Below are 17,326 nucleotides of genomic sequence, written 5' to 3'. Positions count from 1 at the left end.
TCTCTCTAACATGTGCTTAACAGAGTGGTTTTTCTCTTAATTTTCTACTGATGCATAACAAACACCACAAATGTAGTGGCTTAAAACAACACCCATTTATTAGCTTGCAGTTCAGTCTGTCACATGTCCAGTACAGAGTGGCTGGACTCTGCTCTGATATCTCAGGGATAAAATCAAGGTATCAGCTGGGCTGACACTGGGGAAAATTCATTTCTGAGATCATACTTGCCATTGACAGAATCCAGTTCCTTGCAGCTGCAGCCTGAGATCCCCGTTTCATTGCTGTCTGCCGGGCGGGCGCCACTCTCAGTTCCTAGAGGCTGTTCACGTTGTCATCCCTTCATCTTCAAGCCAGTAACAGCACATTGAACCCTCCTTGTACTTCTAACCTCTGATCTCTTCTGCCACCAGTCAGAGAAAACGCTCTCCTCTTAAAGAGTTCATGTGCTGGGTGCAGTGACTCAAACCTGTAATTCCAGCAGTTTGAGAGGCCAAGGCAGGAGGATTACTTGAGCCCAGGAGTTCGAGACCAGCCTGAGCAACACAGCAAGACCCCTATCTCTACCAAAAAAAAAATTTTTTTAATTAGCCAGTCACGGTGGTGCGCACCTGTAGCCCCAGCTGCTTGGGAGGCTGAGGTGGGAGGATCACTTGAGCCCAGAGGTTTGAAGCCACAGTGAGACATAATTGTGCCACTGCACTTCAGCCTGGGCAACAGAGAAGAAAGAAAGAAGTGAGAAAAGAAGGAAAGGAGAGAGGGAGGGAGGGAAAGAATGAAAGAAAGAAAGAAAGAAGCAAAGAAAAGAAAGAGAGAGAGGGTTCATGTGAGTAGGTCCAGCTCCAGGCTCACAGGGATAATCTCCCTATTTTAATAAGAACTGTGCTGTATATCATAATCTAGTCATATGGGTAAAATCCACCAAATTCACAGTCCTGGGATTATGCAGGTCTTGTGCACCACAGGTGGGAAATCTTGGTGGCTTCTTAATTCTGCCTACCACAGAGCTTGTTTGTTTCTCATGGTGTTTTCTGCAGACTCCACCATCAGAATGTTAACTGACGGTAACTCATTAAAAGTGAAGATTGTTTGGTCACACCACAGACCTCTGAATCAATCTCCAGGGAGTCTGGATCTGGGAATTGCCACCTAACACAGACTTCTCACCTGATTCTGATGTGCAAGAAAACTGGACAACCAGCCAGGCGCGGTGTTTCGCGCCTGTTATCCCAGCACTTTGGGAGTCTGAGGCAGGTGGATCACAAGATCAGGAGTTTGAGGCCAGCCTGGCCAACATGGTGAAACCCCGTCTCTACTAAAGATATAAAAAATTAGACAGGCATGGTGGCAGGTGCCAGTCATCCCAGCTACTCTGGAGGATGAGGCAGGAGAATCACTTGAACTTGGGAGGCGGAGATTGCAGTGAGCCAAGATCACGCCATTGCACTCCAGCCTGGGCAACAGGGCAAGATTCCATCTCAAAAAAAAAAAAAAGAAAGAAAATTGGAGAACCTAGAATTTCAGAGTGGTATTTCATCAGCCTGGGTTAGAATTCAGCATCATCTCCACTCTGTGTGGTGTGCAGCCCAAATGCCATCAGGACCTATACACTCGCTTCTCCAGCTGGGGAAGGAGAGTATGGCTCTTCCCAGCTCTCAGGTGAGTCCCTCCCAAGGGGTTGCCCTCCTGTGAAAGGAGCTGCCTTGTTCTCACTCTGGAAGCCGCCCATTTCCAATGACTGGTCCATGTGGTGGGTACCAAGACCCGCTCCCTCCTTGCTTCAATGTGGGGCATATCTGAAGGGCCATCCCAGCTTTTGCTCCCCCTCTGAGATCACCTGAGGCCTCTCTTGTTCATGCATTTCAACGTTGTCTGCCCATCGCTCCTGTACAGGTATCCAAGGGCTCTCCTCAAGAAACCTCTCACCATCAAATCTCCATATCAGAATCTGTTTCCAGGGAGCCTGATCCAAGACACACACATAGAGTTTGTTGGAGATCTGTCTTTGTCACTCTATCTCAAATGATATACCCAATCTGTCATCATCTCCATAGCTACCTCATCCAAGCCACCATTTCTCTTTCTTCTCCCCTGTCATATCACATGCCCGTCTCTACACAGCAACCCCAGGGAACCCTAATAGCCCTTGAAGATTTCTTTGTTTGCTGCCTATTTCCTCCATTGGATGCAAGCCTGAGGAAGGGGGACACTGCTTTTTTGTGGTTGTTATTGTTCACCACTAGCTCTCTGGCATAGAATAAAGACCAACAAATGTTTGTTGGAGAAATTAATGGATTAAAGCACCAAACTCTCGATGATGCAAGAAAACACTGCCAGTCGGGTACAAGCAAATTCAATTTTTTCATTTTTTTTTCAGTCCACCACTACAATGGGAAGGCATAAGCAAATTAAAATTAGAAAATGGTCCTTGTACATTTTACCCCAAAATTAGGTTTATGAAGTTCACAAAGTTGCTTTCATATCAGGGTTTTCTTCTGGAAACTTTCCTTAAACATGAGGATTTTAGGTTACTTTTGAAAAATGTCAGGGAAAGAAGAAACTGGCCTCTGAGTCATTTTGGATCCTGCTATCCAACTGTCATATATTTTCTTTTATATAACAGTTGTATTCCAGCAACATGAGTTATAACATTAATATCTGAAGAGTAAATCTCATTCTCTCAATGACTAACAAAATTAGTGGTACATTTTCTGAGTCGGGGGGGAGAATAATTTCTTGCTATATTCAACTGAAAACTCTTTAGAAGGCACATGAGCCTCCTTCTATATAATTCTGTTAGTTCTAATGTAGGTCCAGTGGATTTATTTAAAATGAGGGATATCTGTATCTTGTTACTTGCCAAGTGAGTTTCAGAAATGAAACACACATAAATCATTCTTCCCTATAGCTTCTTTTTTGGAAAGGTACTAATCTTAGCTGCAGTGATTAGTGAGGAAAGGGTACATGTTCGCTGAGCTAGTTGTTCCTGAAATAGGATTCAGGAAAGGGCAGTTTTGTGACTCAAGTACAATTTTGGAATGACTTTTATGAAGGAAGAAAGCAATGTTCTCCAGGTAGTCAGAACAATTCAGACTCCAAAAGTATTACATGATTTGTAAGTAGTAATTTGCCAGCCTTGGCTTCTTCAGAGGAGAAAAATCCTTGAGGGTTTGTATATAAATCATGTATATATTCTTAAGTGCCAAAAAGTGCATGACATCATTGTTAATTTAAAAGCAAAAATTAGAGATCATAAAAAGAGGGGGAAAAGCCTATTTGTTGACCAGGGCAGACTTACGTGACATGCAGAGAATGAACCCTTGCCGTGTACATTTGGAGGCCAATAATTTCAAGCCCGTCAATGGTGCTATTGAGCACTCACGGGCACAGTGCGCCTTCCTAAGGTATTACAGCAAGTCTCAAAGTCATAAACAAAACCAAAAAAATACACATATTTGTGCCTGTGTCTCATGGACCTAGTTATTCCTGCCTAGATGCCAATATCAGATAAAAATGTATTCGAACCATAAAAATTTATTTGAACCAATAGCCAAGAAAGAAACTGAAAATATTTTCAAGAATTGCCTCTATATGTGGGTTTTAGTATCAAGCAGTCATACTGCCTATGGTCTCACACTTGCAAAGAACAGTTAATTCCAGTCCAATATAAAATGTTCCAGGATTTAAAAAAGAATTATCCAATTTATTCTACAAAGCTAACATAAATGATAGCAGACCCCAACATGACCAGCACAGAAAAGAAAAATATAAAAACAGCATTTATTTTAGATAGGCTTCTAGCATTACATAGCCAAATTAAGTATGCAGGTGCCCTCTGACTCAGAATTTCCACTTCTGAGCGCATGTCCTGGAAACATTCCCAGGCAGGCTCAAGAGGGAAATGTACATGGCAGATCATTGCAGCATGGTGGTGGCAAGGAGTTGGCATCACTGGGAGAGTGAATGGGTGAAACGTGGTGCAGGCACACCACAGAGTATTTTGCAGTGAGTATAAGCAATTAGTTGGACATACTTAGAGCAGCAGAAATTGATTTTAAAATATGGTACATAGTGAAAAACGCAAGAAACAGAATAATATAAAATACAACATCACTTAAACAATACACAAATCAGTAATACATGCTTTTCAAAGATACTTTCAAATAGAAATAAACATACACATTAGAAGGATTATTGATTGGGGACAATGGGACTAGGATATGAAATGAAGGGAATGGGTAAATGCATGGCCCGAGTCCCTTTTGCTTTCATGGGTCCTTTCCTCCATCAGAAAAGTATTTAAAAATCATATTTTACAACTATGTTGGTATAAAGACAAATATATTAATATTATCTATTAAAACATCTTCTCTAGGCCAGGGATGGTGACTCACAGCTGTAATTACGACACTTTGGGAGGCCAAGGCAGGAGGATTTCTTGGGGCTGGAAGTTCAAGACCAGCCTAGGCAACATAGTGAAACCCTGTCTCTATTATATATATATATATATATATATATATATATATGTGTGTGTGTGTATGTATTCCTTGGCCCCTAAATGTATCGTCAGCCCTAAGATACTGTGATACTGTGCTTTCTGTGCTTGATGTGACTCTGAATAAATGAATGACAGCAGGTCCTTGTAGGAACCAGTGATAACTGTGTGCCAGGAACTGAGGAGTATGATTCATTCAGTGCTCTGCATTTTAGGTCCAAAAACCTTTCCAGAAACAGCAGTTTCTTAGGTGTGTTGAAGATCTCTGACTTGTGGGGAAAAAAGGATATTACTAAGACTTATGAAAAAAGAGAAAGATTTCCCAAGAAAGTATTCCGTGTGGAAAATGCTGAGTTAAACAAAGCTAAGCAGGTTTTTATAGCTTATGATCTGTCAGAATCTTTACTATATAGTGTAATATAAGGTATGAATCCCCAAGGGGGTGGGCAGGGAAGTTAACAGGCAGGGTTTCCCAGAGCAATTTGACAGTGACATTCTTCTGCTTTGATGGTAGAGGCACTGAGCGCTGAGAACTCCGTGAGAAGCTTGGCCCAGGTCAGTCCCTGCCCCAGCCTCAGGCAGGTGAATTCACGCACAGCTGTCTGAGCCGGGACCCCCATCTACCCCGCCTGCCCAGGCAGAGCTGTGCTTCCACTCAAGCTGGCAGACTGTGGCTCCTTCAACCTCTAGGTTGCAGGACAGTCCCTGGGGAGCACGGTGGCCCAGGTCAGGACCAAGCCAGAGATTGTGAGTATGGTGTAATTTACAACTTCTGTGGGCTTTCATTTGTACTCTTTTGTTTTGGTTTTTGTTTTTTTTGGAGACAGAGTCTCCCTCTGTTGCCCAGGCTGGGGTGCAGTGGCGTGATCTCAGCCTACTGCAACCTCGGCCTCCTGGATTCAAGCAATTCTCATGCCTCAGCCTCCCGAGTAGCTGGAACTGCAATTGCGCACCACTAGGCCCAGCTAATGTTTGTGTTTTTAGTAGAGATGGGGTTTCACCATGTTGCCCAGGCTGGTCTTGAACTCCTGAGCTCAGGCAATTCCCTTGCCTCGGTTTCCCAAGGTGCTAGGATTATACTGGCATAAGCCACCAGGCCCAGCCTCATTTGTACTCCTTTTTTTTTTTTTTTTTTTGGAGATAGAGTCTCTCTGTCGCCCAGGCTGGAGTGCAGTGGTGTGATCTCGGCTTACTGCAACCTCTGCCTCCTGGGTAGCTGGTATTACAGGCGCTCGCCACCACACCCAGCTAATGTTTGTATTTTTAGTAGAGATGGAGTTCCACCATGTTGTCCAGGCTGGTCTCAAGTGATCTGCCTACCTTGGCCTCTCAAAGGCTGGGATTACAGGCGTGAGCCACCGTACCGGGCCTCATTTGTACTCTCACACACGGTCCCTCAACTGTTAAGGCCAGGCCTGGCCTGATGATTCTTCTAGGAAGGAAGCTCCTTCTCTTTCCATTGTGCCAGCCAAAACTTGCCTTGAATAACCAAAATCACAGCCATTCAGACTCCCACGATCCCTTTTCCAGTTGCCAGTCAGCCCTGCGCACAATGCCTGGGCAGCACAGTTTGAAGTATCCACCGCCACATGGACCCAGAACCATCCAGAGTGTGAGTTCCTCAGCCCCAGAAGCTTCTCCTCTTCTCTGTCCCAGCCTACCCTTGCTTTCAAGGAAACACACACATACCACACACACACAGCCAGGTTGCAGCAATGCATCCCGTCTTCAGCAAAATCAAGGTCTGGGTTGAATTAAGGTGTGCTAAGCCTCCCGGAAGGGAATCAGAATATCCCCAAATACTTTCATGTCAGGCACTGGTGGTGATTCTTCTCCATTTGTCCCCTCAAATTCACTCAATGTCTCTTTCTTTCCTGCTCTCTGACCCAAAGGGACTGCCCCATGGGGCTTCCTTGTCCCACCAGGCCTGCAGCTCTAGGAAGAACGCACACCGAGGGATGAGGGAAGAGAGGACGCTCACACCTCAGCCATGACATGAAGGCACCCATGCAGTGCGGTTTTCATGGTGAGGGCACTTTTCTATCCAGACTCAGAAAAGTATTACATAGAAGAATGTTTGTCTATGTAGCAAGATGACTTCAGGAAAGACAAGACCCTCACCCCTACCCCTTCATAAACCCTGATGAAAAGAGATGGAGTTATCTGGCTTGAACTTGAAAGAACTCAATCTGGATTCGGTTCTTGATATTTCACACATGGTTTTTTTTTAAGTCCAAATAGCCAGTTTTTGGGAAATATACTAACATCAAACCATTGCATGAGTATCTTGTTGACACCACAGGGCCAGACCATTCTCTCCTGTATACTTTCCCTTGTGGGGAATGAGCGTTTCCAACTCTCAGTAATTCAGACAAGGGATTAATTTAAGGAAAGTAGTCTATGCCTGCAATCCCAGCATTTTGGGAGGCCGTGGTGGGTGGATTGCTTGAGTCCAGGAGTTTGAGACCAGTCTGGGCAACATGGCAAAATCCCATCTCTACAAAAAATATAAAAATTAGCTGGGTATGGTGGCATGCACCTGTAGTCCCAGCTACTCACGATGCTGAAGTGGAAGGGTCACCTGAGCCAGAGAGTGGTGGAGACTGTGGTCAGCTGTGATCATGCCACTGCACTCCACCCTGAGTGACGGAGTGACAGCCTGTCTCAAAAAAAAAAAAAAGAAAGAAAAAGAAGAAGAAAGAAAGAGGGCCAGGCGCGGCAGCTCACGCCCGTAATCCCATCACTTTGGGAGGCCAAGGTGGGTAGATCACGAGGTCAAGGGATCAAGACCATCCTGGCCAACATGGTGAAACTCCATCTCTACTAAAAATACAAACATTATCTGGGCATGGTGGCATGTGCCTGTAGTCTCAGCTACTCGGGAGGCTGAGGCAGAAGAATCACTTGAACCCAGGAGGCAGAGGTTGTAGTGAGCCCAGATCGCGCCATTGCACTCCAGCCTGGTGACAGAGTGAGACTCCTTCTAAAAAAAAAAAGAAGAAGAAAGAAAAGAAAAGGAAAAAGAAATAGGCCAAAGACAGAAGAGAGGAAGAAACTCCCTTTTCTCTCTAGGGCTGGAGGACCACTGGCACAAACCCTGAAGGACTCAGAACTTTCCAGCAAGGGATGAGCCTCCCCAGCCTGGTGAAAGGAGATCTGGGATTCCACAGGGGAGTGGACTTGTTAGAGGCGCTGAGTACTGGTTTGGTCCCCCATGTCGTATTGTACACCCCTTTAATTATTCTCAGATCTTCAAGAAAATATCCTTAGAATGTATAGGCATAGGGAGTTAAGAGACAGGCGTGTAAACGGCATCCCCTTCACCTGCACACAGTGTTGGCAGTGGCATCAGTTAGCAGTAGAGGACAGCCTCACCTGACAGAGAAGGATCCTGTGAGGATCGGGCCAGGAAGGAGACATGAAGGACATCCTGGGGATCACTCAGAAATCACTAAGGGACAGCCTGAGAGGGACTAATTTCCAGAAACAATTATTAAGTTTCAAGTAGGATACAACAGTTCAGATCATTGAAAACAGAGAGACGTATTCGTTGTATTTAATCTTGAGATACTCATTTAATTTTAGGAATTCAGCTTCAAAACCATGAAACTGGAAATTATATATGGTGGTGTTTCATGCAAGGTTTTAGAATTGTTACAGTACAATTCTAAAATCAGTGGGTAGGGGTCAAGCACAGTGACTTATACCCGTAATCCCAGCACTTTGGGAGGTCGAGGCAGGAGGATCACTTGAGGCCAAGAGGTTGAGACAAGGCAAGAAAACACAGCGAGACCCTGTCTCTACAAAAAAAGAAAAAATTCACCAAGAGTATAAGTTGGTTTTCGTGCCGCTGATAAGACATACCTACCTAGACAAGCTTGGCCGTAGAGACCCCCACCCAGGCAGCACTGAAGGCACTAAGAAGCAGAAACCCAGATAGAACAGCAAAGTGGGACTATTGGAGGGCCATAGCCTTCCGAGCTGAGAGCCTCAGGGGGCTGACAGCATTCCGTGAAGGCCTCGAGCGGATTCTGACCCACATTTTTATTCTCTCTGAACAGGTGATTATTATTAACAAACAGGTGTTTGGTGTTTTCTCATAGAACCAAGATAAACCCGGTAGGCAACTGGTGCCTGCTTACCACTGATCACAGACAAACTAAAAAGTATTCCTCATGAGGGAGCCATGGGGGCAGGGTCACATATCCCATGCTTAAAGAATTGTTTTAACTGCTGTATGATATGCATATACTGTTTTGCTACTTTAGAATGCCCCAGGCAGTTTTCCACTTAGGGTGGGGGGTGGCTAGGTTTTCCTTGCTGATCTTCTTAGCAAACAATATATTTTATCATACACTCAACATTTCTCAGCAATCGCACACTCAGCATTTCTCAACACATACCCGAGACTGGGCAATTTATAAAAGAAAGAGGTTTATTGGACTCACAGTTCCACATGGCTGGGGAGGGCTCACAATAACAGTGGAAGGTGAAAGGCGTGTCTCACATGGTGGCAGACAAGAGAAGAGGGTTTATGCAAGGAATCTTCCACTGATAATACCATCAGATCACATGAGATTTGTTCACTATTACAAGAACAGCATGGGAAATATCTGCCCCCATGATTCAATTACCTCCCACTGGGTCCCTCCCACAGCATGTGGGAATTCAAAATGAGATTTAGGTGGGGACACAGCCAAACCATATCATTTCACCCCTGACCCCTCCAAAATCTCATGTTCTTGCATTTCAAAACCAGTCATGCCTTCTCAACAGTCCCCCAAAGTCTTACCTCATTTCAGCATTAACTCAAAAGTCCAAAGTCCAGTGTCTCATCTGAGACAAGGCAAGTCTCTTCCACCTATGATCCTGTAAAATCAAAAGCACAAAGGGGATACAGTCATTGGGTAAACACAGCAGTTCCAAATGGGAGAAGTTGGCCCAAACACAGGGGCTACAGGCCCCATGTAAGTCCAAATTCCAGCGGGGCAGTCAAATCTTAAAGGTCCAAAATGATCTCCTTTGACTCCATGTCTTACATCCAGGTCACACTGATGCAAGAGGTGGGCTGCCATGGCCTTGGACAGCTCTGCCCATGTGGCTTTGCAGGGTACAGCTCTGCCCCTGTGGCTGCTTTCATGGGCTGGTGTTGAGTGTCTGTGGCTTTTCCAGGGGTACAGTGCAAGCTGTGAGTGAATCTACCATTCTGGGGTCTGGAGGACAGAGACCACCTTCTCACAGCTCCACTAGGTAGTGCCCCAGTAGGGACTTTGTGTGGGGGCTTCAACCCTGTATTTCCCTTCCACCCTGCCCAATCAAGAGGTTCGCCATGATAGTCCCACCCCTGCAGCAAACTTCCGCCTGGACATCCAGGAGTTTCCATACATCTGAAATCTAGGCAGAGGTTCCCAAATCCCAATTCTTTACTTCTGTGTACTCACAACACCATGTGAAAGCTGCCAAGGCTTGGGACTTGCACCCTTTAAAGCCATGGCCCAAGCTCTACATTGGCCCCTTTCAGCCATGGCTGGAGCAGCTGGGACAGAGGGCACCAAGTCCCTAGGCTGCACACAGCACAGGGACCCTGGGTCTGGCCCATGAAACCACTTTTTCTTCCTAGGCCTCCAGGCCTGTGATGGGAGGGGCTGCTATGAAGACCTCTGACATGCCCTGGAGACATTTTCCCATTGTATTGGGGATTAACATTTGGCTCCTTATTACTTATGCAAATTTCTGCAGCTTGCTTGAAGTTGTCTTCAGAAAATGATATTTTCTTTACTATCTCATTGTCAGGTGACAAATTTTCCAAACTTTTATGCTCTGCTTCCCTTAGAAAATGAAATGCCTTTAACAGCACCTGAGTCACCCCTTGAATGCTTTTCTGCTTAGAAATATCTTCTGCCAGATACCCTAAATAATCTCTCTAAAGCTGAAAGTTCCACAGATCTCTAGGGCAAGAGCAAAATGTCACCTGTCTCTTTGCTAAAACATAACAAGAGTCACCTTTGCTCCAGTTCCCAACAAGTTCCTCATCTCCATCTGAGACCACCTCAGCCTAGACCTTATTGTTCATATCACTATCTGCATTTTTGCCAAAGCCATTCAGCAAGTCTCTAGGAAGTTCCAAACTTGCCTACATTTTTCTGTCTTCTTCTGAGCCCTCTAAACTGTTCCAATTATCTACCTGTTGCCCAGTTCCAAAGTCACTTCCACGTTTTCAGGTATCTTTTCAGCAACACCCCATTCCTGGTACCAATTTACTGTATTAGTTTGCTTTCACACTGCTGATAAGACATACCTAAGACTGGGCAATTTACAAAGGAAAGAGGTTTATTGGACTTATAGTTCCATGTGACTGCGGAGGCCTCATAATTTTCTAGCAACTGTTGAATTTGGGCCATTATTTCAGGCAAGTCTCTGTAACTCATGTTTGTATACACACACACACATACACACACACACACAGAGTTATGCACAGTTCTATTTCTGAAGCTTCACTCCCACAATTCCTCTGATTAGACTAATCTACACTTCATAATTGCCTTGGTAACAATCAATAACTATACCCTGTAATACAAACTTCAATCAAGATCTAATTTCAATGCCCAATTTCTCTTTCCAAAACTGGTCCTGCCTGCTCCCATATTTATTCTGGCACAGTCGAACATTGAAGCCAGCTCTCAACATGAGCTTATACTCTATGAAGATTGCCAGATTCAGCAGATAGAAAAGCAGGACACCCAGTTAAACTTGCATTTCAAATAAATGATGAATAATCTTTATGTCTCAAATATTGCAAAATATTCTACAATGAACAATTCATTCCTCACAACAAAGAATTATACAGTTCATATAGTGCAGGAAACACAGCTGCATTTTATCTGGCAGCCCTGTATCTCTATCCACTCTGCCTTGAATCCTGCTGACTTGTGAAGATTTCCCTAGAGTCTTCTCCCACCTACTTCTTAAAGCTATAAGGACATTCTCTTTTCCAGAGTTGACCTTGTGTGCTATGTGCTTGCCAGTTTCTGGATTACTCAGTATTTCAGTCAGGTTCCAATCAGGAGACCAGAGACCAACTCAAGTTTTAAGGCAGGTGGTGGAAGAGGCTTAAAAACCAGTCACCAAACAATGAAGCAACTCCAATATTAACAAAAGCATAAAGTTATTCTCATCTCTAGGCTGGACAGACAAAGGAAAAGGTGGACTTACTGGAGTTCAGGGTTGAGGGTCACCTAGTAGAAGCTGGAACTTGAAAACAGGCTGGCCAGGCACAGTGGCTAATACCTGTAATCCCAGCACTTTAGGGTTGAGACAAGTGGATCACTTGAGGTCAGTAGTGTGAGACCTGCCTAGCCAACATGGTAAAACCTGGTCTCACCAAAAAATACAATAATTAACCTGGCATAGTGGTGGGCACCTGTAGTCCCAGCTACCCATGAGATTAAGGCATGAAAATCACTTGAACGTGGGAGACAGAGGTTGCATGAATGTGGGAGGCAGAGGTTGCAGTGAGCCAAGATTGCACCACCGCACTGCAGCCTAGGTGACAGAGTGAAACTCTGAGGAGAAAGAAAGAAAGAAGAAAGAAAGAAAAAGAAAGAAAGAAGGGAGGGAGGGAGGAAGGGAGTGAAGGAAGGAAAAGAGAGAGAAAGAAAGAAAGAAGGAAAAAAGAGGAATGAAAGAAAGGGAGAAAGAGAGAGAAAAAGAAAGCGAGAAAAAAAGAGAGAGAAAGAAAGAAAAAGGAAGGAAGGGGGAGAGAGGAAGGGAGAAAGAGAGACAGAGGGGGGAGGGAGGGATAGAGAGAGGGAAGGAGGAAAGAAGGAAGGAGGAAGGAAGGAAAAGGGAAGAGAAGGAAGGAAAAGGAAAGCAAGGAAGGGAGGGAAGGGCAGAGGGAGAGAGGGAGGGAAAAGGAACAGGCTGATAAAGCAGAAGCAGGAGATGAGAAGAGAGGGGGCCTGTCCTGCTTCTTTCACCAATCAATTTCCTGCCACTGGGCAAACTCAGACAGAAACCAGCTAACAAGGGAACCTGGGAACTGCAGCCAGCCAGAGGTAGTTTGAGTTCACAGGCCCTGATCCTCAAGAAAATGAGTCCCTTAACCTCTTGTCAAAGGTGGGCTGCCTTTTCTTGCTCCATGGAGTCCTGTCTTTGGGATTCAGGTGAAGTCTTGGTGGCCACTGCCTCGTTCACCAGGTGCCGATCCCAAATCTACTTGTGAGGAATTTTGAATGGTTATTTTTTTTCTAATCCTGATTGTGTGCACTCAGTCACCTACTGAGCTTTCCCGAGCTGAGTCCCACTTTTGCTCTCCTCAGTCCTATTCTTGCCAGCTCTGCTCTTACCATACATTAGTTTCCTAGGGCCCCTGACGAACACTCTGGCTCTCCATTCCTTCTAGACACAGAGCGGCACTATATTCCCTACCTCCTTTGAAGTCAGGTGTCACCATGTGACTTGCTTTGGCCAGTGAAAAGTAAGCAAAAGCAATACATGCTGCTTCTAGTTGAAATTTTAAGAGCAGGCATGGAATTCACCATTGTTCCATTTTCTGCCTGCTACAGTTTGAACATGTCCCCTAAACTCCACGTGTTAGAAAGAAACCTAATCTTCAAATTCATATGCTGACTGGAGGTGGGGCCTTTGGGAGGTAATTAGGATTAGATGGGGTCATCAGGATGGAGCTCCCATGATGGAACTGGTGGATTTATAAGAAGAGAAAGAGACCCAGCATGGTGCCTCATGCCTGTAATCCCAGCACTTTGGGAAGCCAAGGCAACCAGATCACTCTGAGCCTAAGAGTTTGAGACTAGCCTGGACAACATGGTGAAACCCCATCTCTACTAAAAATGCAAAAAAAAAAAAAAAAAAAAAAAAAAAAGTAGCTGGGCATGGTGGTACAAACCTCTTGTCTCAGCTTCTTGGGAGGCTGAGGTAGAAAGATGGCTTGAACCTGAGAGACAGAGGTTGCAGTGAGCCAGGATGGCACCAATGTACCCTATACTGGGTGACAGAGCCAGATCTTGTCCCAAAAAGGAAGAAGAAGAGGAAGAAGGAGAAGGAGAAGGAGGAGAAGAGAAAGAGAGACCTGAGTTGACACACATGCCCTTGACCATGTGATGCCCTGTGCCATGTCATGAGGCATGAAGAAGGCCCTCATTAGATGTCAGCACCTTGATATTGGACTTCCCAACCTCTAGAACCATGAGCTAAACAAACTTCATTTATTTATACATTACCCAGTCTTTGGTATTCTGTTATAGTAACAGAAAATGGACTAAGACACTGCCTTAGGGACCACCAAAGCATTTGTCAAAATGGAACATAGGTCTCTATATTAGTTTCCTATTGCTGCTGTAAGAAATTATCACAGCTTAGTGGCTTAAAACAATAAAAAATCATCATTTTATAGTTTTGGAGGTCAGAAGTCCAAAATCAGTCTCCCCAAGCTGAGGTCAAGCTGTTGACAGTGCTACTTCCTTGTAGAAGTTTCAGGGGACAATCCACTTCTTTGTCTTTTTCACTTTTAGAGGCTGCCTGCATTCCTTGGCTTGTGGCCCCTTCCTCACACCACTCCAACCTCTTGCTTCCAGGGCCACATCTTCTACTACTGCCTTTGACTTTCTTCCCTCCTTCTTATAAGGACTCTTGTGATTATACTGGGTCCACCTGGAAAAACCAGATAGTCTCCCTATTTCAATATCCTTAATGTAATCACATCAGCAAGGATCCTTTTACCATGTAAGGAAACATATTTAGTGTTTCCCTGGATTAGGAGGTGGATATCTTTTGGGGCTATTGTCCTAACAGTACTTGAGAGATTTCAGTGAGCAGAGCTCCACCTGCTAAGTTGCATTAGACATGTAGTGTGAGAAAAAAAAAATTGGGGGTGCACTGATTCACCGAGATTTAGGAGGTTGTCTATTATGACAGCAGAACTTAGCACACATTTATACCTCATGTCATTTTTGCCTCCTGTCTATGTTTTGCAGTAACTCTACACAGTAAATATGACTTTTTAAAATAGACTTTTTAAATAATGTACTAGGAATAATCAATCTATAAGCAAACCAAAGGGTGTTTTTGTTCCTGAAAAAAAGTAACTTTAGATCTGTAGACTTCAAAATAAATACAGCCCACATTTAATATCCTAACGAAATTCTTTCCTGACTCTGAAAAATCTTCAGATTCCCTTTGTTTTAAAAACTAAGAGGTTAGCAATGTTGATTTACTTAGATTCTGAAGCAGGTGAAAGTAACAAACACACTTGATTGAAAGATTGTTAAATTTAGTTCTGTTTTTTCTAGAAGTTGAGGGGTGAGGATGGAGGAGATTTCCCTGATAACTGAAATACAAATATACTTATCTAACTTTCTAAAGCACAACCCTTTCCCTAGTTCATGTATTCGTGTGTTATAGGTCATAAAAAGTAGAGCGATAAATGTTTTACAGTCTTGAATTACAGAGTCCAAGCTGTGCCACCACCCACATGTCTTCTTCATAAGTTGGATGGGCTTCTGGACATGTCAGTCTCAGTACAAATCAGTGGTCACCAGCTTTTTGATTGTGCCCCTCTAATCAGCAAAAAATATTCAGCCCATACTTCCACTATGTATACTTACCAATGTATTATAAGCATTATAATACATGCATCAAAAAGACACTAAAAGATGCGATAAAGATGAGATAAATAATATTATTATTTATTTATTTTGGAGGACAGGAAGTAGGCTTTATTGGTGGGTGTGAGTAAGGAGGGGCAGCCCAGTGGGAGCCCCCATAAGCACAGGGCCGGCCACTTGTCCAGGGGACCATGACTCGGGGGGAGTTTTGACCTGATAGCTGTCTAGGATGAGCTGCTTCGCAGCTACCATGTCTTCAAATTCATCCACATTAATCTTGGTAAAGTCTCGCTTCTTTGAGATATGGATCTTCTGGCAGCTTGGGAACCTGAACTTGGTCCTGTGTGGGGCCTTACTCTCATGCTCCTTGTTCTGGAGCTTGGTGCAGATGAACATAATGACTTGGCCAATGTAGACCTTGCCTACCATACCCTGGGTCTTTCAGAGGCATGCTGCGTACCTGTCTGGAGCCCAGACTGGGGATAGCAACAGGTCAGGGACATGAACGTCCATTGGAAAGGGCTGTCTCCAAGGTTCCTCAGGGCATCACATACAGCATACAAGCAACAGGGCCACACACTTCCGAGAAGGCTGCCATTCGCAGCCATCGCACACTGTGCCCTTGCAAGGAAAGGAACACGATTGGCTTAATTGACTGTAGGAAATAATATTTTTAAATGTCTTTCTGATTGTGACAGCATCATGCTACAATCGTTACCATTTCAAGTCAAAATATGCCCTTAAGTTGTGGTTCCTTATTAATGATAGTGGATGTAAATACAACCTGCAAATCATCTCCTTGATAATTTTGACTGTTTTGTCAGACTTTTCATCAAATCTCATTTGACCCTTATTATTTTTACCTTTCAATGTGGATAACAAAGGGCTTTTTCTAGGGGTAGAAGTCTCTGCTCTGTCTTTTGTTGTTGTTTATTTGCTTGTACTTATGTTATTGTTTTCACCTCAATCCATGGTTTCTTTTCAGGAAATCTTTTTAAGTCATTTGTCTGTTTTTGTGAGAGTTGATTTAATTAAAATTAGAGACTATTATTGAAAAACAGTTATGATAATATAGCTGAGCATACATAAACTGTAATACATCACACTGTGCTGAAAGCAAAAGAGTGAGGAAACCACCTTCACCCCATCTTTTCTGGAACTCCCATTCTTCCCTCCGGTGCCTCCATGCATGGCACAGCCACCACACAAAGCCAGGTGGCATCTGGATAAAGGGAGGGTGTCAGTGTCGATCCATATATTTACTTTCATAATGCTTCTGGGAAGCATGTGCCATATACTGTAGAACTCTAATATAAGTAACTAAAGCCAAGTGGAGTGGCTCATGCCTGTAATCCTATGCATTTAAGAGGCCGAGGCAGGTGGATCGCCTAAGTACAGAAGTTTAAGTCCAGCCTGGGACATGGTTTTCATGTTGATGGGGTTTCATGTAGAAACTCCATCTCTACAAAAAAAAATACAAAAATTAGCTGGGCATGGTGGCACACGCCTGTAGTCCCAGCTTCTCAGGAGGCTGAAGCGGGAGGATCACTTCAGTCTCTTCAGTCTGGGAGGTCAAGGCTGCATTGAGCTGTGATTGTGCCACTACACTCCAGCCTGGGAAACAGAACAAGACCCTGTTTCAAAAAATAAAATAGGAAAAAAGAAAAAAATAAGTATCTGAAATGCAAGTTTCTAAAAAGGCTTTTTACAAGGGCAATCAATTTAGGTATGCGGCAAAAGACCTGTAATCTATTCTAATAGTGTTGCTATTACAAAACAAATTACAAAGAAGTTGAAGCCAGAAAGCCTAGGTGTCTTTCCCCTAATCCCACAGAGGACTTTTGGCAATTAGGACCAAAACCAGATAGTCTGAGTCTCAGGCCGACACACTTTCCATTACACAATGAGGTTATGAATGAGTAAACTTAGAAATTTCATGACCGAATTAAGTCCTGCTGGCTTCCCTTCAGCATGCTATGCTATGTGACGAGGGGGAAAGATGGGGGCCAAGAACAGGGAGAAGCCAGGAGGTAACAGGTCCAGCCCTGGAGATGCGGGAGGATTTTTAGTTCCTTGCAAGATAATTATAAAGAAAAGATATTTATTTATAAGAAAACATTGAAAGAATACAAGAAACTACTAGAAGTGGTTACCTTTAGGGGTGGGGGAAGGGTGGTGGACAAAAATAGGGATGGGGACCAGACTTCCCAA

The 17,326-nt window shown here is 44.0% G+C and overlaps 1 long non-coding RNA gene and 1 other non-coding gene across 2 annotated transcripts; both read right to left on the bottom strand.

Annotated features, from left to right (window-relative positions):
- Positions 1–277: 277 nt before the first annotated feature.
- Positions 278–9,364, bottom strand: LOC135270817 (uncharacterized). The gene is made up of 3 exons (XR_010338970.1): positions 9,286–9,364; positions 1,836–1,961; positions 278–707 (listed from the first exon to the last, which is right to left on the bottom strand). It is a non-coding gene; the product is annotated as an uncharacterized LOC135270817 (long non-coding RNA).
- Positions 9,365–15,635: 6,271 nt separating this feature from the next.
- LOC135272120 (small nucleolar RNA SNORA70) lies at positions 15,636–15,776 on the bottom strand. The gene has a single exon (XR_010340220.1). It is a non-coding gene; the product is annotated as a small nucleolar RNA SNORA70 (small nucleolar RNA).
- Between the last annotated feature and the right edge of the window lie 1,550 nt (positions 15,777–17,326).

This window comes from Aotus nancymaae, unplaced genomic scaffold (genome assembly GCF_030222135.1).
Source record: "Aotus nancymaae isolate 86718 unplaced genomic scaffold, 86718_ANA_hifiasm-v0.15.2.pri h1tg000006l, whole genome shotgun sequence".
Classification (NCBI taxonomy): Eukaryota; Metazoa; Chordata; class Mammalia; order Primates; family Aotidae; genus Aotus; species Aotus nancymaae.
This window is presented reverse-complemented; position numbering and strand designations above follow the sequence as displayed.